The 22,954-nt window shown below is 39.1% G+C and overlaps 1 pseudogene; it reads right to left on the bottom strand.

The window, feature by feature from the left end:
- Positions 1-601: 601 nt before the first annotated feature.
- On the bottom strand, positions 602-19,185 carry LOC144467492 (uncharacterized; annotated as a pseudogene).
- Between the last annotated feature and the right edge of the window lie 3,769 nt (positions 19,186-22,954).

Genomic DNA, 22,954 nt, shown 5'->3' with positions numbered 1-22,954 from the left:
CAATTTCCTTTGTCGCAAGTGTCGAATTTTGTTGCTGTCTATACAGTTACAAACCACAGAAAACATAATGCACAAGTTTGTGTATGCAGATATCAGAAAGTTGCGTGTAATACTGTTATGAATAATACTTACAACTGAATTAACAATTAATAAATCAAAATGTAAATCTAATCACTGAAAAGGCATAATAAGCCTGTATCTGTAAAATCTAGAGGACATTTTATAACTAAAAATTATCCCAATAATCTGCAAACTGTAAATATAAAGTATAAATAAGAAAAACATTAGATGCGTCAACATACCAGTCTGAGTATAAGATAATAAGACTGGCTTTTTTTTTATGTACACCAAGAAACATTTGTTCGATTGATTGCTGAAGGTCATCACATCGGGAACCAGCAGAATCTTAAAAAACAACAAAAACAATAACATAATGATGTTTTTTCGGTAGTAAATATCAAGAGTTCCAAGTTTAAGTTTATCTGAAGGCCAAACGCTCAACAAATTTGCAACAAACAAAAGAGGATGACATTCCCTGTCTTAATTCTCATAGCTCGCAAGAAATAATTCCTAAAACAAACAACCAAACAGAAAAAAGACTGAATAAAAAAAAGAGAATATGGCACACAAAAAGCTACAACAAAGCTAAACTACTTAGTAGAATGCTCATAAAATACTGTACCATCGGTAGCCCACTGTTTGACATCATGTACCCACTGCTGCACCATGTTCTCAGGCCACCCAACTTCACTGATCAAATCCTCTAGTGTCTGCGACTCAGCCTGAGCCTTTTGGAAAGTCTACAGCAAAAAAAAAAAAAAAGGGGGGGGGGTGTTGTAAGTTCATTAGTTCTTTATAAATGTGGTCAAAAACCTGATCCTGTCTCAGGGTATCTGGTCAATACCTTGATTTATCTTCTGGACAAGGCAAGATGAAGGCCATCCTACTTCCGTCTGTTCCACCCAATTGCGTGGATTGTCAGCATGTCATTCCTGGCTTTTTAACAGCACATATTATATGAAGCAGGAAAGTGCCATTAATTGTCATGGTATTTCAGTTCAACATTGCTTTGACAATTGAGCTCTAATTAAAGACAAAACTGAGTTTCATTAATGTACTATAATATTAGGAGAATATTACAAATTTCGCGAACTTTCTTTTATCCCATACTGGATAAAGTATTAGAATGAAAAAAAGAAAGCATAAAAGACAGCTTTAATGATATGATATGATATGATATGATATGATATACAGTACAGGCCAAAAGTTTGGACACACCTTCTCATTCAATGCGTTTTCTTTATTTTCATGACTATTTACATTGTAGATTCTCACTGAAGGCATCAAAACTATGAATGAACACATGTGGAGTTATGTACTTAACAAAAAAGGTGAAATAACTGAAAACATGTTTTATATTCTAGTTTCTTCAAAATAGCCACCCTTTGCTCTGATTACTGCTTTGCACACTCTTGGCATTCTCTCCATGAGCTTCAAGAGGTAGTCACCTGAAATGGTTTCCACTTCACAGGTGTGCCTTATCAGGGTTAATTAGTGGAATTTCTTGCTTTATCAATGGGGTTGGGACCATCAGTTGTGTTGTGCAGAAGTCAGGTTAATACACAGCCGACAGCCCTATTGGACAACTGTTAAAATTCATATTATGGCAAGAACCAATCAGCTAACTAAAGAAAAACAAGTGGCCATCATTACTTTAAGAAATGAAGGTCAGTCAGTCCGGAAAATTGCAAAAACTTTAAATGTGTCCCCAAGTGGAGTCGCAAAAACCATCAAGCGCTACAACGAAACTGGCACACATGAGGACTGACCCAGGAAAGGAAGACCAAGAGTCACCTCTGCTTCTGAGGATAAGTTCATCCGAGTCACCAGCCTCAGAAATCGCAAGTTAACAGCAGCTCAGATCAGAGACCAGATGAATGCCACACAGAGTTCTAGCAGCAGACCCATCTCTAGAACAACTGTTAAGAGGAGACTGCGCGAATCAGGCCTTCATGGTCAAATAGCTGCTAGGAAACCACTGCTAAGGAGAGGCAACAAGCAGAAGAGATTTGTTTGGGCCAAGAAACACAAGGAATGGACATTAGACCAGTGGAAATCTGTGCTTTGGTCTGATGAGTCCAAATTTGAGATCTTTGGTTCCAACCGTCGTGTCTTTGTGAGACGCAGAAAAGGTGAACGGATGGATTCCACATGCCTGGTTCCCACTGTGAAGCATGGAGGAGGAGGTGTGATGGTGTGGGGGTGTTTTGCTGGTGACACTGTTGGGGATTTATTCAAAATTGAAGGCACACTGAACCAGCATGGCTACCACAGCATCCTGCAGCGACGTGCCATCCCATCCAGTTTGCGTTTAGTTGGACGATCATTTATTTTTCAACAGGACAATGACCCCAAACACACCTCCAGGCTGTGTAAGGGCTATTTGACCAAGAAGGAGAGTGATGGAGTGCTGCGGCAGATGACCTGGCCTCCACAGTCACCGGACCTGAACCCAATCGAGATGGTTTGGGGTGAGCTGGACCGCAGAGTGAAGGCAAAGGGGCCAGCAAGTGCTAAACACCTCTGGGAACTCCTTCTAGACTGTAGGAAAACCATTTCAGGTGACTACCTCTTGAAGCTCATCGAGAGAATGCCAAGAGTGTGCAAAGCAGTAATCAGAGCAAAGGGTGGCTATTTTGAAGAAACTAGAATATAAAACATGTTTTCAGTTATTTCACCTTTTTTTGTTAAGTACATAACTCCACATGTGTTCATTCATAGTTTTGATGCCTTCAGTGAGAATCTACAATGTAAATAGTCATGAAAATAAAGAAAACGCATTGAATGAGAAGGTGTGTCCAAACTTTTGGCCTGTACTGTAAATAAGAAACACTTACCAGATTTTGTCATATACTTGGTGGTGAGGGCACAACGATAAAGGTAGCTGTTTACCATTTCCACCTCCTCCCCTGCAGTTGTGCCTGCACCCTCCTGGTTTCTGCCACTCCAGATGATCTAACAAATCACAAAGAAACTTATCCTCATATACACTATAGTAAGTAATGAAATTCTAATCAAATCAATTAATTGATTACAATCAAATTACAATTTAAAATGGTATAATGAAGAATATGTAGTACCTCACACTTGGTTGAATGGGCCTTGGCATGCATGATGGACAGGAATGGCCTCATCTGCAGCAAAGGTCTGAGGTCCATCATGGATGCTGCCAGCTTCTCCAGGTAGGGCCAGTATTTGCAGGCAATATCTGTGCAGTAGAACTGCCCTTTTGTGGTTGCCTGAAGCTCCACAAAAGGGCAGGGGATAGGCAAATATTTCTCCCCTGTACATATTGAGAGTGTTGAGCAACACTCCATGCCTGCAAACAACCACCTCAAGCCCCTCTTCATCAAGTTTGCTCGCTCTTCTTGCAGTCTCCCGAGCAGCAGACCACTGACTTGCTCCGCAGGTTCCTCTCCCTGCAGTCTGCATGAAAAAATATTCTGGTTAAAACTGAAAGCTGTGATTTTCTCAAAATTAGTTATTTTATCCATCAGGAACATGGAGTGACATCAACTGGCATCTTTGTGATTTGAGACACTAAAAGTTTACTTTCATACTAGTACATAATACTAGTTTGTGTTATATAAGCTGACACCAAATGGTCTTGACAGATACAAAAACTATTAAATAATGGAAAAATCATAATTTTCAATTGTCTCAATTGTCATTTTTGGTCACATAACGTATTTAAAGCAAAGTTGCAAACATTACTAACACTTTTAATTTTGCCTCTGACGTCCTCAACAAAATGGTGGACATCTGCGTCTCTGGAGATAAAGGTGCCATCAAAATATGGCTCCTCTGACCTTAATGGGATAAGAAAAAAGATGATGTTCATCAACCTGAGACATTATTTTTTCAGTTTATTTTACAAAATGTACTACAAAGTAAATCAACTAACCCTTTTGACTGCCGAAATCGGTATTGTTTTCTGTTGCCATCTGCACAGAGGGCAAGCGTGTTTGATGTACATGCTGGGCAGGTGAACTGTTCCACGTTGGCCATTCTGTCACATTGGTACTGGCAGAATGTACTGTATATTCAACGAAGCTTCGTTGGAAGACATCTCCATGTATTTTCCCATCCTGTTGATTAGTAAAAAGTAAAATGAAATAGCTACACTAATATTATCTTATCTCTACTTCAGGCAGCTTTCATCCAGACTGAACTTACCCTTCCAAAGTGAACAGTCCTGCTCTCCAACATCTGCAAAAATGCTTGTCTTGACAAACTTGGGGCAACAGTTTTCATCTCTTTGAATGTGCTGAAGACATCAATTGAAAACAAAGTGTCAGCATGCACAGTTGCCGCCCAATATCCACGCTTTATAAGGTCTCCCCGGTCAGGTGTCCACTGTGCCAGACAGAATCTGCACAGCAGATTTGGCATGTGCAAATCATACCAGCCTAAAAACAAAAAGTAGTACATTAAATTGCTGGTTATTTTGAGACACGCACCAGGGCAAAAAATTAAAATTAAAATATAAAGCTACAGGTCATACCATTAATGCAAACCAAAATGACCGCTCTGCCAGCTGACCCTGTGATGTTTACAGGGTCACATTTGCATATCTGGGAGGGTCTCACTGTTGGCAATAGATGTTCTGAAATGAGAAGATTAATAATTAGGGAGAAGCCTTAAAAATGCATCCAATTAAGATTAGAATTTAAGAAAAATAACATGACTCAAAAAAACAACTTTACCAAAAAAGATTAACAAATTACCTTGACTGACAAGTGAATACATGCCATCCTTTTTGGCACAGCACACTGTTGGCTTGATGGGCTTGTAAATCCCCTCAATGCATGAGTCCCTGTTATGAAGTGTGAGCTTTGTGTGTATTTGCATGTCACACTCCATACACAGCCACTCATCTGGCATGCAGTCTCTGCAGTCAGCGAATGATGGCAGGGGATGTGCAATGGCTGCACTTCTTGTCAGGAACTTCGTTGCAGAACAGCAAACAGTCAATGTGATGGGCCCTTGCTTTCCGCCACTCATCCTGGGCTGCTCCACGATGAAGATGTTGAAGGCTGTTCCGATGGCTGTTCTGATGAGGTCAGAATGTCCTTTAACATCTGCATCTCAGTGTCTGAAAGACAGATAAAATAAAATGAACATTCATGTCATGCTTTCCATCTTCTTCTTCTTCTAACCGCTTCATCCTCTTGAGGGTCGCGGGGGGGCTGGAGCCTAGCCCAGCTGACATTGGACGAGAGGCAGGGTACACCCTGGACAGGTCGCCAGACTATCGCAGGGCCATGTCATGCTTTGTGCTAACTTAATTAATTACAGTAAGGTGTAATCTTACCAAATAAGTGTTGAGAGCTGTTGTCTTGGCTCACTGTAGGAACCTCCTCATACTCCTCACTGGGAGCCACAGAAACTGAAAAGATACATAGACAAGAAAGAGATAAAAAAAAATACATCTGTTACAGGCATAAAATTCAATGTTTGTATGGTAACTTAACACTGTATTTGGGCTGCACATTTACTTGAAATATTGACAGCACATACGGCCAAATGCAATATCTAAATCGCAGAGGTGTCAATATTTGGAAAAAAGTATGAGAAAACATCATTATAATGAAGTACTGTAGTACTGCAGAGATGGCCTGACAAGCAAATCTTGTTCTCCAGAGGAAAGAAAACACGTTTGTATGGTACAGACCTCAATAAATGTCGCATCATCATGGTTTTAATTCTTTTCTTTTTTTTGAGTAAAAATGAAAATTGTGACGCAGAAATTATCTTTCCAACTAATCATTAATTACTGTCATGATAATCACAAATTTTCATGGTAAAATTCCCTTCATTTTGCTCTATTGTAGAAAATACAAAGCTAGCGTCTTCCGATTAGGGCACACCTAACCTTTAGAGTTGTGTATCAGGTCAACCAAGCTTCACATTAGTCACTGAAAATGAAGGCATGGGTAATTTCCAGGTCTGACTGATAATTAGGTCCATGACTCACAAACAGTTTTTTAATGTGTTTTTTTCTCAGCACTTGAAGATCAAAAAACATAATAGTAAGAGAAAACATAGACAAATGAAAGGTTTCTACTGAAGGTTTAAGGTTTCAAACACAATTAAATGACATAGGGCTATGTTAGCTGAATTTTGAATACCAGGGAGACAGTTACTCGATATTGCCCATTTGAGGGGGGTAATAACAAGTAATTTTGCAAGACATAAACCACCTGTAGCTGAAGCACGTGTCCTTGTCTCTCCACTCCTAGTTCTTTTCACTAATGGACGTCCTTCTGCATCTCTCTCCACCCATCGGACTTGAAATTTAGTGCCCTTAGCAGGTATAGTGGATGCTGCTTTGTCCTTGGCTTTCTTTGCCTTGCATGACAGAAAGTGAACATTGTATGATAACACTTAAATACATTCAACTCATGAGAAGTTTCGTACAATTTCACTCTCCAATTCACACACTTTAGTATCATCACCAATACTGCAAGATTACTGAAGATACTCACTTTTTCTTGAGCCAGAAGCATGTCTGCAAGGAAAATAGCATCCTCTGCTTTGCCTTTGTCTTGCTGATGAGAGAGAGATGGTGTTCATGTGTGTGTGTGTGTGTGTGTGTGTGTGCGTGAGAGAGAGAGAGAGAGAGAGAGAGAGAGAGAGAGAGAGAGAGAGAGAGCGAGAGCAGTATAGGAGTGGCTCTTAAAAGAGCCATTGGTTTGTTTTAATAAGAAGGTACAGGTGGAGGATATAGGGATAACAAGAACTGTTAGACAGAAGAAAAAAAGAAAATGGTTACTTATCTTATAGCAAGACTTATAGGATTTCTCATATTATAAATGCAGAACTGTAACAAAATAAATAAGATGACTGTGATACTGCACAATGTAAAAAATTGCTTCAGAGTCTATGTAATCATATTCAACATGGTCACTGCATGGATGTTAGCAAAATAAAGGACAGGAGCTATTTGAGGACAATATAGATCTACTAAACTGAGCTGAATTCATTGAAATTAATTCAATTCACCATCTAAACAGCAGGGCAATCCTCTTTTTACAGAAAGCTTGTGACTGTTATTAACTTGTTGCAGGAAATGTATAAAATAGGAGAATAATGGAGAGCCTGCACCACAGAATAGAGTAGACAGTACACACAGACAAGCTCATCTTCACGTCACATCATCAACAAGACAGTGACATTTCTCTACTTGGAGCAACTGTTTATTAACCTGCTATACCATTAATTCATTTATCAGCAACTTAACAGTAACTTCAAAACGAGTTCCACAGTCCACACACGTGCATATAACGTTACAGGAAGTTTAAAACCGCATTAGGACTTTTTAAATGGACCTTGGCCGACCGGACTTAAATTGATAAAAACATGACAGGACTCTGGTGGGTTGGATCGCGTCACGTCCACGCAGCGTCCTGTAATATGTTCAGACTTAACAGTAACCCAGGCGTTGCTTATACTTCCTCTACTTTAACAAACATTAACATAAAGCTATAAAAGAGACGACTCTTTCAGCTGATGGTAGCTGTAAAGCTAGCATAAATGCTAAAAGAGCTAGCTGGACAGGATTACCTCTCCAGACACGGTAACATTAGGCTACTTCTCCTGACGACCTTCGGCTCTACCGCCTAATGAAATGTAATTAACATGATAAAACTCACAGTCAACCTCAAACATCTTAGACAAAAGCCATTAACGAATAAAAAATAAAGAAATCAGGCATGTATCATCATCTTACCTGGCGCAGAGGGGGCTGGGAATGATCTGTATATTTTTCGTGGGTCCGTGAAAAAAGTGGGTCCGTAGGCATCGAAAAAATGATCGCCCCCTGCTGGTACTGCAACTTCAAGGAGGCGTGTCTTTTACATGCCTAGGCGAAATAAACCGTGACCCTGACATGGGATTGCCTATGGACCGGCGGGTGTATTACACGCTTCGCCATGATACTGGGTTGTCACAGGAGTGGATGTCTGCCGCATGGGTGACTCATTAAAGGAGGAACTGCCTGACCATTTTGAGTGTTCTTGGCCAGATTCCTGTAAGATAAAAGATAATGAGCTACCACAAAAGCAAAATTTCTTTGTTTTCTGTGATAACAAAAACTGCAATGTAGCACTGACAGTTCTGCACAAGTATAAATAAGCAATCTGTTCCATTTTAGAGGTTAAATCGCTTCATCAAATTACTGAACACCTATCAATTAATCTAAACTTAACTGAACACACATGAAGACTACCATTATGAGGTGCCATTTGTAAAGTGGCTCACGCTGAAAATAACATCAACATTTTGCCACATTTAGCTTCAAACAATGTTTAAAAAAGTGTTGTGAATTTTTTAATGTCACCTTTTACCACATTTACAGCAATATTTGTTAACTTAGAAATATATTAAATAGTTAAATCTAAATATTAAGTGTGGCACCTAAATGTTAAATGTTAAATCTAAATATTAAATCTAAATCTAAATGTTAAATCTAAATATTAAATCTAAATGCTAAATATAAATATAAATCTAAATGTTAAATCTAAATGCTAAATCTAAATATAAATATAAATGTTAAATCTAAATGCTAAATATAAATATAAATATAAATGTTAAATCTAAATATTAAATCTAAATCTAAATCTAAATGTTAAATCTAAATGCTAAATATAAATCTAAATGTTAAATGTTAAATCTAAATGTTCTGGGTGAAACTAAATATTTAGCTAATATGCAAATTCACACTGCTGGTTTACCAAAATAAAAGCTTGAGATGGTCAGACTGTGTTTATAGAATCAAATAATGAATTAAAACTTATTGGGGGAAATGGACACTTGAACATACATTAGCGTGATAATAACTACCTAAAATAACAAGAAACGTGTTTGGAGAAATTTTATTTGATGTGTACTTTGAGTTGTTAGTGTCCCTTCAGAGGGAATCACCTTGTTGTTTACAAATACTTCCGGGTAGAAAACCAGCGGAGTTTAGCTACATATATATATGCATATCTCATTTTTCACGTCACTATATCACCGTTTAGACTAATCTGGTGTTTGTAAAGTCTATAAACACTATGATTGAACAAACATTACTATCACGTTCTGAAATTAATAACATGGTTATCGTAGATTAGCGGGGCTAACCGTTAGCTGTTAACCCCGTTAGCGGTGTCTGTAATGACTCATTAACTCTAAACGGTCCGTGAAACAAAATATTTTTTTCCAGCGGATGTCTTAGTTACAACATGATTGAGCTAACTGGAGTAGTTTCATGTCGTATCCGACAATGGGAGGCTAACAGATGACGTCCTGATAGCTTTGCTGCTGCTGCAGCCACTGATGCTTTCTAGACATTGTGATTTCCCAAAACTGAATAAATACCACACATCGCAACACAAAACTGCTTTGCTAGCTCAATCATGTTCTAACTAAGACATCCGCTGGAAAAAAATATTTTTTTCACTGACCGTTTAAGAGTTAATGAGTCATTACAGACACTGCTAACAGTGCTAAGAGCTAACGGTTGTTAGCTTAGCTTAGGTTGTTAGTCCCTCCGAAGGGACACTAACAACTCAAAGTACACGTCAAATAAAATTTCTCCAAACATGTTTCTTGTTATTTTAGGTAGGTATTATCATGCTAATGTATGTTCAAGTGTTCATTTCCCCCGATAAGTTGGTTTTAATTCATTATTTGATTCTATAAACACAGTCTGACCATCTCGAGCTTTTATTTTGGTACTTCCTGTGACCGGCAGTGTGAATTTGCATATTAGCTAAATATTTAGTTTCACCCAGAACATTTAGATTTAACATTTAACATTTAGATTTATATTTAGCATTTAGATTTAACATTTAGATTTAGATTTAGATTTAGATTTAATATTTAGATTTAACATTTAGATTTAGATTTAGATTTAATATTTAAATTTAACATTTAGATTTAGATTTAGATTTAGCATTTAGATTTAATATTTAGCATTTAGATTTAGCATTTAGATTTAACATTTAGATTTAACATGTAACATTTAGGTGCCACATTTAATATTTAGATTTAACTATTTAATATATTTCTAAGTTAACAAATATTGCTGTAAACATTGTTTGAAGCTAAATGTGGCAAAATGTTATTTTCAGTGTGAGACACATTACAAATGGCACCCCATATACCATGGCTGTTCCAAAAACACTGTGCTGTTAACTCAATGTGCTGCTACCAACTTAAATAGGTGGTTAGTTTAGGCCACATCACTAAGAAACTGACCTCCTCCGATACACCATGACAGGCATGCCAGACTGCTTTTCTTCAGTTCTCGGTTCACTTCTCCGGGCCTGGGAAAAGATCCCGCAAGTCTTCACGAGACAGGGTGATCATCATTGCCTCAGTGATGTTTGCAGCTATGAACACATTGGAAGACAAACATAGCAAGATGAAACAGTGTCCTAGAAATTAAACTGCATGATACTATTAGAAGTTGATACTTCATTAGCTATTGCTAACCAGTTTAGTATAGAAATGTGCCTACGCCGTATTCCTGTCTGTGTCTGTGACCCCCGTTCAACCCACAACCGGCAGGATTCGCCTTTCGTTTCTGCTGCTGGTTGAAATCTGTACGCACAGCATGTTCCTGAATGATTTTATTTTTAGTCGCAAATGCCAGTAAAATGCTCCCACAGTAGAGCTCTGTGGAAAATAAATCACTGTAGCATATATAAACAAATTTAGCCTACAAGTAAAAATAAATAAATAATAACTTTCACTGCTTAAAGATACTCAATAGCTCAGCTAATACCTGAAATGTCACTGGAAAACAAACCACTGCAGCAGCATATTGAGTCACCCTCTTGCAATTGGACTTTGAACTTTGAACACAGTAGTGGTACTGTGAGGTACCGTAGTACTATGGTACTCCAACATTATGGTATCATATGTACCATGGTGTTTTAGTACCGCGGTCTACCATTGGTACCAGTATACAGTGCAACACTACTTCAGTTATGTGTAAACTAATTTAATTTACACGCCTCTGCATTCGTATGTTCATATAATATGTTAAAGAATAATATTTCCATACATTACCTCTTAAAGTCGACACGACGACATCATCCAATTTTTCCATGCTGTTAGCTGACTGACTTAGCTAACTTAGCTAGTTAGTGTGTGTGGAATTGATAGCTGAGTACAGGGTGTATAACTCCTTCTACTATCACATAAAGCGGACACATGCGCATCATCTCCTCCAAGTTGAAGCGGTGGAGGCAGAAGGACCGACTCGCCACAGTTTACCCGGAGCAGACGACCAAAGTAATGCAACCCCTGTGCCTGAAGCGGAGGGCTCAAGCATCGCCATCCCAACGGTAAGTCGTACACAAGTCGTGACACAAGCCCAAAACGGGCTGTGTCTGATCCGAGCACGTCCACGAAACATGTTTGTTTTTATCAATGACAGACTCTTGTTGTAATTTCAAGCGAAAGTAATAGCAGTGTTGAAAGTAATGCGTTAGTGTAATTCCACTACTAACGAGTAATCGAACCAGTTTCCTCCTTTATTAGCTTATTGGAATACAAGTTCAGTTCAGAGGCCTGTAGTAATGTTAATTTATTGGCAAGAGAGCAAGTGAAGGGATACTATTTAGTATGTGTGTCAATCTTAACACTCATTAAGTACAGATTTTTTCTGATGCTGTCAAAGTCATTGTTTTTTTTACAGTTTTTTTTTTATTATTTGTTGTTATTTTACATACTCAAAATAAAGACATCAATCAGTAAAAATATACCCATCTTATACCTTTTTATAGGAAGAAATCTAGCTAGCTAGATTACCTGGGTAGTTACTGTCAGATTGTCTGGTGGTGCTACCCACCAATGCCAATATTTTTCCTGTTTTAATAGATATGTTTGTGGTTAACCTGTTTCAGAGTGAATTTCAAGAAGATGGAAAAGGTCGCATGAATGTTGACCTACCTAAACATGCAACTGCCTTTCTTCTTCAAGCCAGAGAAACCCATCGACTGACACAGGTAATTTATTTTCCAATTACTTGTATTTCATTTTTAGTAGCAAGCTTGAAAGCAATAAGCTTAAACTGTAGAATGACTTAGGCACTGTTCAGACCTGGCATCTTGGCTGATCCGATCACAGGTGGACAGCTTAAGGCATGTCAGAGAAACACGTGACATTAGAATGTGTCTCCACATGCTTCTTCAGTGACCACTTGTGATCAGCTCTCACTTCCCTGCTATATATGCAAATGGACACATAGTTTGCTTACAAAATCTGCCCATCCACTATATTTACTGAGCATGAGCTAAGAATATTGACAACATAATACATACAACACTTACACTTTTATTTAGCACTGTCCACTTGTGATCCTATTGCTCAAAACGCGTTATATGATCAACTGTAGACAAGGTCTTAAAGCTGCAGAAGGCAGTATTATTTCATTACCTCCACCAAGGAGGTTATGTTTTCGCTGGCGTTGGTCTGTTTGTTTGTCTGCAAAATAACTCAAAAAATTATGAACGAATTTTGATTTCCAGGAAAGGTGGATAATGGGACAAGGAACAGATGATAAAATTTTGGTGGTGATCGGTTGAAGCAAAGTTGATAAAATAATAAATAAAGTCTATGGTCTGACAGCCTCAGCAGAAATTAAGACCGTGAAAATAGCGCCATCTGGTGGCCGGAAAGCACGTCTTGTTCTACTTGGTAAATATTGTTGTAATTCTAAAGTTGAAATTATATTCTGTGTTGGTACAAAATAAAAACGAAATAAATAAATATACTAACTATCACTAAATAAATATCACTAACTATGTAACTGAAGGGTAAAGTGTTTCTGTGAGTTTGCGTGTTGACTGCATTTTTATATGAATTTTATAATGTAGTATTTTTTTTGGTTTGTTTGTTTTTTTTCCCCTCCCCAGAGAGCTGTTAACCAAATGGTGAGTGGAGTCCAGCAGTATCAGGCCGCATTATTGGAGCACCTCAAACAGCAAATGACCGACATGATTGAGAGACATTCTGGGGACCTGGATCAACTAAAGAGTGATGCAATGGGGATATTTGACCAGTTTGTTGACCCTTTCAGTCAAATTGCTTCCACCCATTTGCAGGATAAGACCATCAAAGAACTATTAGAACCCGCTGAACCAGAGATTGTTGTCGCAAAACAAACAGTATGTTACGTGAAACATGGAGACTCCAGAGTTCTTACCATTAAGGATCATTGTTTTCATTATATACCGTTGGTGAAAAACTTGGAGCAGCTGTTATCACATCCAAGCATTATTGGAATGATTGACGAGAGGCCACAGCCATGCAAGGATGGATTTTTTCATGATTTCATTGATGGAGACATTTTTAAGTCGCACCCACTGTTTATGAAAGTTCCCAAAGCATTGCAGTTAATTTTATATACAGATGAAATTGAGCTATGCAATCCTCTTGGATCCCGGGCAAACAAAAACAAATTGCTATTGATTTATTACACCTTAGGTAACATCAGCCCTAAATACAGATCAAGACTTGCTGCCATTCGTCTGCTTGCCATGGTAAAATCAAAAGATCTTTCCCATTGTGGTATTGATGAGATATTTGAGAGGATTAACCGTGACTTCATGGAGCTGTGTGATGGTGTCCAGGTTGTCACTGCAGATGGTGAGAGGACAATTTATGGGGCACTCACGTCTGTGTGCGGAGACACTCTAGCTCAGCATGAAGTGGCTGGTTTTAAGATAGGAGTGGGGTTTGCCTACAGTAAATGCAGGCACTGCAAATGCAACTTTGAAGACATGCAGAAGCAATTTAATGAAGATTTGTTTGTTAAAAGGACAATGGCAAGTCATAACAGGCAATGTAATGACATTGAAAAGGTGAACACTGACTTTCTGAAAGACAATCTAAAAATTACATATGGTATAAACAGGTGAAGCAAATTAACAGAATTTCCTCACTTTGATATAATCAATCAAACCCCACAAGACATCATGCATGTCATTCTTGAAGGTGTTGCCCCATATGAAATCAAATGTGTTTTAAAGCATCTTGTGCTTTCGGGGCTTAGACACATTCAACAGTGCAATTATTTGTTTCCCTTATTCTCCTGTGGATGCAAGAGATAAGCCTTGCCCCATATCTGTGACTACACTGTCATCAAATGACAATAAATGGAAGCAGTCAGCTGGGCAGATGCTGGTTTTGTTAAAGATCCTGCCATTTCTCATTGACAAAATTGCAGAAAATGATTACACACAAATGATACTTAAGTTGTTAGAGATAGTCAAAATTCTGTTTTCACCCATTATTGCTCTCTCAACTCTTTCAAGGCTGAAGCTTTTAATAGAGCAACATTTAAAACATTTCAAACAACTGTTTTCAGATGCAAATATTATACCTAAACAGCATTACTTGCTGCATCTTCCTTCACAGATTAAGGCACTTGGTCCTACAGTGAGACATATGTGTATGTGCTTTGAGTCAAAGCATTGCTTTTTTAAGCAAAGTAGTTTTAAAAATATCTGCAAGTCTCTTGTGAAGCACAACCAACTTTATGAATGCAGTCAGAATGTGCACAAGAAGCATCCAATTTGTTCAAGTGAAGTTGACATGGGCCCAGCCTCTGAGGTGAAAAATGTTCACTATGTGGATGGAAAGATTAAAGACTTCTTAGGAATAGAGCATGTTGAACATATAGTTTCGGTACAGTGGATTATGCAACATGGAAATAAGCATACATGTAGAAAATCTTTGGTTATTTCTAATGTCATCAGTGATACTCCAGAGTTTGCACTTGTGAAAAACATCTATGTTTTAAATTCGTCAGTGTATTGTTTTGAATGCCAACCTCTCTCTACAGTTGGGTGGAATGATCATTATTTAGCTTACAAAGTAGAAGTTCACTACCTAGCTCAAGCCAATATTTTTGTGGATGTTCAAAAGCTTGTTGATTATACACCATACTACTATGTAAATTTCAATAATAGCAAGTACATTCCACTGAAGTATGATCTCACAGACATCATCAAACATCATTCTTAAGTCTGTATTGAGTGTGGGTATTTGGGCTATTTGGGCTTTTTTAAGCACTAACAAACAATTGAGTATGTATTTTTACTTCTTATTTTTGGAATAATGTGTTGCAGTCTGTCCAAAGTTTAACAGAATAGAGAAAGAAATTTAATTCCAGCTTTTGCTTCTCTTTTTTACATATCACATGGACATGGTTTGATGGATCTGTAAGAAAAATAGCAATTTTCAATAAAGCAGATTTGTTGTCCCAATTCAAGTGTATTTCTTGAAACAAGACGATTCATCTTTTACAAATAATACAGCAGCTTAAAAACCTTATGACATGTCAAAAACCTAGTTTCATCTGAGATATGACTCAAAACAAGATGTTTTCAAGACTATTTCACTTAACAGGATATTCAAGATGCACCATCTAAAAACAAGCTCCTATATCTCACTTAAATGTTACTCTTTAGGTGATTATGTCTTGTATTAAGTGTGATAAGATATTTTGACTAGAAATTAGAAAATTATACTTAGCAAGATTTTGAGTTTTTGCAGTGAGTGTTTTCAGCTGTAGCATAGGAATTCCAGAGATGACAGACAAGCATGATGGTACCAAACCTGGTAACCTCATGACAGCTTTTCTCCAATGCATACACACAAAAATGAATCTATGCATACAGTTAAGAGAACTTGTAGGTCAAGGATCAACATCAAGACTTCAGACTGGGGGCGTCGGTAGCTTAGTGGATAGTGCTGGTGCCCCATGTATAGAGGTGATGCCTCGCAGCAGCGGTCGCAAGTTCAACTCTCACACTCTTCACTCTGTTCTGTCCAAAAAGGACTTCAGACTGCTGAACTGATGAAAAGTGTTTTCACTCAAATACAAACTCTAAATCACATTTTTGCAAAACCCTAAGGACAAATTAGCACACAATTTAGCACACTTTCTTCCACTGGAAAACACCAGCCTTACAAAATGCCACATCCTAATTACTATTTAGTCTAAGCATGTGTCAGAGCATAAAAGGGGCCTCAGGTGACTTCAACTGTGTTGGGGAAAAATGGAGGGGCATAAAGAACGGTAAGCCCTACTGAAGAAACAGTTCTTTTGCAGGCTGAACATTATACTGTATCACAGTCACAAACAAATATTGGCTTTGTTATCTTTTTGTATTTGTGTACTGATTCCATACTTACATCACCAGAAAAACAGTCTCATCATAATCTGACTACAGTGTTTCTCATTTTACCTAAATATACCATGACTTTTCCAAAATGGATAACATTTGTCTATTCTCAGAACTCTGACAATGTAGCCGGATCAACTATAGGTTGCAATTTTTGAGTTATGGCCAAAAACACATTGTGTTAGGTCATACTAACTTTGACCTTTGACATTAAACCACCAAAATGTAATCAGTTCTTTGCTGAGTCCAGGGGAATGTTTGTGCCAAATTTGAAGAAATTTCCTCATGGCTTTCTTGAGATATCACATTCACAAGCATGAGACGAATGCAAGGTCACAGTGACCTTGACCTTTGACCAGTAAAAGCTTTTCTAAGTTTGAGAAAGAAGTATGACAGCAAGACAAGATCAAAACCTTTATGGCTGTAGCAATCCAGCCAACAAGGATGCCATGGAAAAATCTGATTGAGTAATATAAAAAGAAATGTCTCTGAGTATTTCTCAATTTTGGGTGACATCCTTTATTGGTTCTTTAGTGAATACAGAATGCACTAAAAAACTGTGCCATAGAGAATGCTTACTGTACTGCAACACAGGTCATATTCTAGGTGTTTCCTTTATGTCTGTAATGTTGTGTCAGCCACAGTTGATGGGCACAGAGAAACATGCACACTAGAATAAAATGAATAAAATACTTCTTTTTTTTTTTTCAAAAAAGTGTAAAAAGTGCAGAGTACAGGAGAGAAGTAGAATACAGTTCAATAACAACTTATCTATCATACATCATCTGTTTGCCCTGAAGTTTCACAAAGGCCAAATAAATATTATCTTGACAAACAGACGACAGGCAGATGTACAGGCAGACAGACAGATGTACAGATAGATAGATAGATAGATAGATAGATAGATTCATTCATTCATTCATTCATTCATTCATTCATTTGACCTGTACTAACAGATAACAGAGAGAAAGATAAAAAAATAGTCAGTCCACAGTTGAACCTAAATGTGATTAAAGTTTCAAGGCTGTAGCTCATGAAATACTCTGGATTCTTATGCAACCTTGATAAATTTAAATGCTAATGTCAACTAACATACTCACAAGACATCACTAACCTGCTGATGTTTTAATGTTTACCATGTTCCATCACGAAAAACACAAAGTATAGTTGAGGCTCAAGAAAAAACACTTTGGGAGTTTACCAAAATAAATGCATTCATCCTGTGGGAAGATGCAATATGTGGGGCCTCTTTGAATAAGTGTAGCCCGTGACTGCTCTACTGTATAATCACAGCGCTGAGGAAGAGAGGTTGCAATTTTGATATGTAAAAGCCACAGCTGCTTGATACTGTGGCAACAGGGGAAAATATGTAATAAAACACAACTTTTTTTCTGGTAAGTGCCTTGTGTTCTCTAAGTCCTTGAACTTTTCATCTCATTTGATTTCACTGAAACTGATCACATGTAAAGGCAAAGAAATGAAAAAGAGAAGGACTGATGCTCCTTTGTGACCTTTTCAGCACTCATACTATGCAAACCAACCTGTGAGGTTGTGGGAAAGCTAGGCCTTGTTTAGCCTTGTCAGTGTTCATAGATGGAAATAAAAAGGTAAGAAATCTCCAGCTTGTGATCATTTGGCAATCAGTCTCAGAGTCATCAGCCACCAGTGCTGGTAACCGCCACAAATGGCTTTTTTCAGTAACGAGTAGTGTAAGGCACTACTGTCCCTAAATGCAGTAATCACATTACACTTACTAATCAAACACTTAAGTTGTTACTTGCGTTACATAAATTCATCATTAGATCTTCCCCTTACTTAAGAGTTAGTGACGACGGGCTTCAGGCTGTTGCCAACGGGTCATCCTCCGTGTCCAGCCAGTCAGCGGGGAACACAGATGCGGGGACGAGCCAGAGGATGGGAGAGTTTCTGCCACAAACTGCTGGGACCCAGGAGACATGGGAGCAGCTTCATGTGTTTACAGCAGATAGCAGGAGCGAGGACAAATATCTCACTCCTCTACTCTGTGCTGCAATGGAGCACACACTTTCAGATTAGAATTGTAACGTCCGTTGTCCTACTAAGTATTGATAACACGCTTAGTATTTTACAAATTCAAGTTTTTTTTATTTGATGAACGTGGTGCTGATATGCAAAAATGAACTAAATGACTATGGGGCAGTGGGCAAGTAATATAATCATAACACCTTTACACACGGTAACAACCCTGCAACCCTGTAAATACTTAAGGAGAGAAATGCAACAGCCTAATAGCATTTTGGGTTTCAGTCATCGCTACAATTACACTGATGGAAGACAACATATGCTTTTATTCAAGTGAGGGGGCACAGTGAATGAAGCGGGGGTTCACTGCCCCCTGGTGCCCCTCGTCAAGCCGACTCTGGGTATATCCATCTAGTTAACTATACCTACCTTAGGATTGTTACACATATGTAAGGTTTAATGCTATATCGTTAACTGGCAAATTACATGACAATGCATTTCAGGCAATTTTAATAACTAGTAATGTAACGAGTATTGTAACTAATTACTTTCTCCAGGGAGTAATCAAGTAAAGTAAGGGATTACTTTTTTCCTAAGTAATGTGTAATACATTACTTTTTTGAGTAACAACCCCCAACACTGTCAGCCACCATATACAGCAGGTAAAATAAGTATTGAACACACCACCATTTTTCTCAGTAAACATGTTTCTAAAGGTGCTATTGTCATGAACTTTCCACCAGATGTTGGTAACAACCCAAGTACATACAGAGAAACCAAAACAATTAAGCTCAGAACTGCATAATTATGATAATAATAAAAATAAAGTGAATGACATTACTTAAATAAGCTCTACATTTCTTCAGTTGATCTGAGCAGTCCTACCCTTGACAATCATCTTCCTCCTCTGTCCTCTCTTTCTTCCATCTTTCTCCATCTTTGAGATTGCAGTTATGAAACATTAATAATCTATGTTTTAACTAGGAAATAATCATCCCAATTTAAGGGCATTTTATGCTCTTTGCGACATTATGACATGTTGCACAGACAGACCAGGGGCCTCATTTATAAAACTATGCAGAGAATCCACACTAAATGTTTGTGTATACAAATGAGGAAACGTACGTACACCAAAAAATCACATAAACAAACAATGGCTCAATTCTTCTGAATATGTCCACCAATGAGCATTTGCTCAGTTAGCACCCAAAATTCATGACAGCGGAATTTTTTACCTATCTACTGCTTGCTCTGCCCAGCTGTTTGAAAGGATGGCTGCTGCAGCTATAGGCTGCTATTTTAATTTAGTTGCTAAGAGACTTAAAATGGCAAAGGTGGAATACAAAAAGAAACTGGAGAGGAATCTACAACACAGCAACATCCATGAAATGTGGAGAGGAGTCAACACCATCTCTGGTTACAACAAGAAAAGACAGCCAGTGGTGGGTGATGCAGAAAGAGCTGATGAACTCAATCAGTTCTTCAATAGATTCAATACGGCAGCCACTCCCACTTCCAATGCTGCTTTTCCTCCTCCTCCCTCCTCCTCCTTCTCCTCCTCCACAACTTGTGTACAACTCCGATGTGGCAGCTACCACAACCCCCCCCCCCCCCCCCCCCCTTACACCTGTGCCTCCACCCTTGTCTGTCACAGAGATGGGGGTGAGGTTGGAGCTGGGAAGACTTTGCTCTGGGAAGGCTGTTGGCCCAGATGGTGTGTGTCCAAGGCTCCTCAAAGACTGTGCTGCCCAACTGTGTCAACCTCTCCACAAGATCTTCAACCTCAGTCTACAGTTGAGGCAGGTGCCGGCACTGTGGAAGACTAACTGTGTTGTGCCGGTACCAAAAATTAAATGTCCAGCTGAACTTAATGACTTCAGACCAGTAGCCCTCTCTCTGCACATCATGAAGACCTTGGAGCAGCTGATTCTACGCCTACTGAGACTTGAGGTCAAAGACAAACTCAACCCCCTGCAGTTTGCATACAAACAACACATTGGAGTGAACGATGCTGTCCTCTACATGCTTCACTGTGCCCTAGCTCATCTGGAGGAACCTGGTGCTTATGTGAGAATCATGTTCTTTGATTTTTCGAGCGCATTCAACACTATCCAACCCAACATACTCAAAGACAAGCTCACAGAGATGGCAGTAGATCCTTCCTTTATCACCTGGATCACAGATTACCTGACAGGAAGGCCACAGTATGTCAGGTTGGGGAACTGTTTCTGGGACATTAATGAGCCGCACGGGGGCTCCACAAGGGACTATTCTTGCTCCATTCCTGTTCACACTGTACACGGTGGACTTCAAATACAACTCTGAGTTCTGCCACATCCAGAAATACTTGGATGACACAGCTACTGTGGCGTGTATCAGGAATGGGCAGGAGTCTGAATATAGGGACCTGATAAAAGCCTTCAGTGACTGGAGAACTGTCTCCTCCTGAACACCTCAAAGACCAAGGAAATGATCATAGATTTCCGCAGGTCCAAGCCCCTTCTTCAGCCAGTGAATACCTGTGGGGTGGACATTGAGGTGGTGCCAAGCTATAAGTATCTAGGTGTACACCTGGATAATAAGTTGGATTGGTCCCTAAACACAGACGCTCTCTACAAAAAGGGGCAGAGCCGCCTCTTTTTCTTGAGGAAGCTCAGATCTCTCGACATCTGTAGTAAGATACTGCAGATGTTTTATCAGTCTGTGGTGGCAAGTGTGTTGTTTTATGCTGCAGTCTGCTGGGGAGGAAGTATCAGACACAAAGATGCAAGGCGGCTGGACAAACTAATCAAAAGAGCTGGCTCTGTGATTGGAGTCAGGTTGGACACACTGGAGAAGGTGGTGGAGAGATGCACACTGAAGATGTTCGAGGCCATCATGAACAACCCAGATCATCCACTCCACAACACCTTGATGAACCAAAAAAACTGTGGTGGACGGCTCCTCTCTCTTCGATGCAGGACAGAGAGATACAGAAGATCCTATAAACCAACAGCCATCAGGCTTTATAATTCTTTGACATATAATAGATGAGCTGAGAGATAATTGAATTTCCCCTTGGGGATGAATAAAGTTATTCTTATTCTTATTTCTTATTCTTAACATAAAGTACTCTTTGCTGCTAATTTAGCATTTTTGACATTTACAAAGCTCTCCAAATGCCTTTACATGCTCTCACAACACATATTAGAAACTAAATGTAAAGTTTTTTGGGTGTTTTTAAAGATTTTTTGGGGGTATTTTTTGCCTTTAATGGATAGGACAGAGTGAAATGGGGAGACAGAGAGCGGGGGAATGACATGCAGGTCGCAATTTTTTTTTTTTTAATATACTTTATTAATCCCCCTGAAGGGAAATTCAATTTTTTCACTCTTTTTGTCATTAACACACAGGTCCGAAAGACACACAATGGTTGCAAGCCAGAATCGAACCCATGCCCACTGCAGCAAGGTATAACCTCTAAAGGGCGCCGGTACTATCCGCTACCAATGACCCTAGATCTAACGTTTAACAGCTAACGACTAACTACTTCACAACACACATGCCAACATACCTGGAGGTGAGAAATTCAAGATTTGAAATATTTCTTCTTCCTCTTCTTACTAGCATCATTGTCATTGTAGGTAGTAGTAGCCTAATTTTGTAAGGTGGCGCCACCTACCGTACAGGAGTGGGATGACTACCAGCACTTTCTTTTTTTTTTCCTCGAGTGAGAAATTGGAGGTGTGGCATGAGACCGTGTGAAACCAGCCACTTGCCTAACTCTCATGGCGAATGCGTGAGAGTTGGCAGCTATGTCTTTGTGCAGCTCTAGCGAGCTCTTACCAGCTAATTTTCTGATATTTCTCATTTCAGCTGCTAAATATCTACTACACGTTTAAACCCACACTTGTATTGTTTAAGCACTCATAGCTCTTTTCTTCTTTCAACGACTTTCTTGCTAATCCCAACTGTTGTTTACACGCTGTTAGCCTTGTTAGCTACATTAGCTTAGCACTTAGCGATGGCTTCTCTCTCCTCCTGCTCTCTCTTGCACGGTGTGCCAGATGTTTAGTTATTCCTCTACCTCCTTGAGTGATAGTGGTTCATGTAATAAATGTTGTTTATTTGCTGCATTAGAAGCGAGGCTCAGTGAATTGTAAGCGCTGCCTCACCATGGAAAATCACTCAGTAGCTGCAGTAGTAACCAGCCCCCTGTGGCCGGTGCGGACCCACATAGCATAGCTTCTGCTAGTGGTCCTGCAGCAACTCCTGTGCAGCCGGAGGGTTGGGAGACTGTACGAGAGAAGTGTAGCACTAAGCCGAAGCCCACGGTTCACCACCAGCCTGTTCACATTTCTAACCATTTTTCCCCACTCAGTGACTCACCCGCTAAGGAGAAAACTCTGGTCATTGGCAGGTCTATTCTGAGAAATATGAAGTTAGTAACACCAGCGACCATAGTCAAATGTATCCCTGGGGCCAGAGTGGGCGACATTGAGTCAAATTTAAAACTGCTGGCTAAGGCTAAACGTAGAATTAGTAAGATTGTTATTCACGTTGGCGGTAATGACACCTGGTTACGCCAGTCGGAGGTTACAAAAATTAATGTGTGTGCATATGCAAAAACAAACTCTGTAGTTTTCTCTGGACACATCTGACCACTGATGAGACGTTTAGCCCCAGCTACTGCCGCCCAAACTTGGCGGTTTCAAACTGGTTTGATT

The sequence above is a fragment of the Epinephelus lanceolatus genome, chromosome 17 (genome assembly GCF_041903045.1).
Source record: "Epinephelus lanceolatus isolate andai-2023 chromosome 17, ASM4190304v1, whole genome shotgun sequence".
In the NCBI taxonomy this organism is placed as follows: Eukaryota; Metazoa; Chordata; class Actinopteri; order Perciformes; family Serranidae; genus Epinephelus; species Epinephelus lanceolatus.
This window is presented reverse-complemented; position numbering and strand designations above follow the sequence as displayed.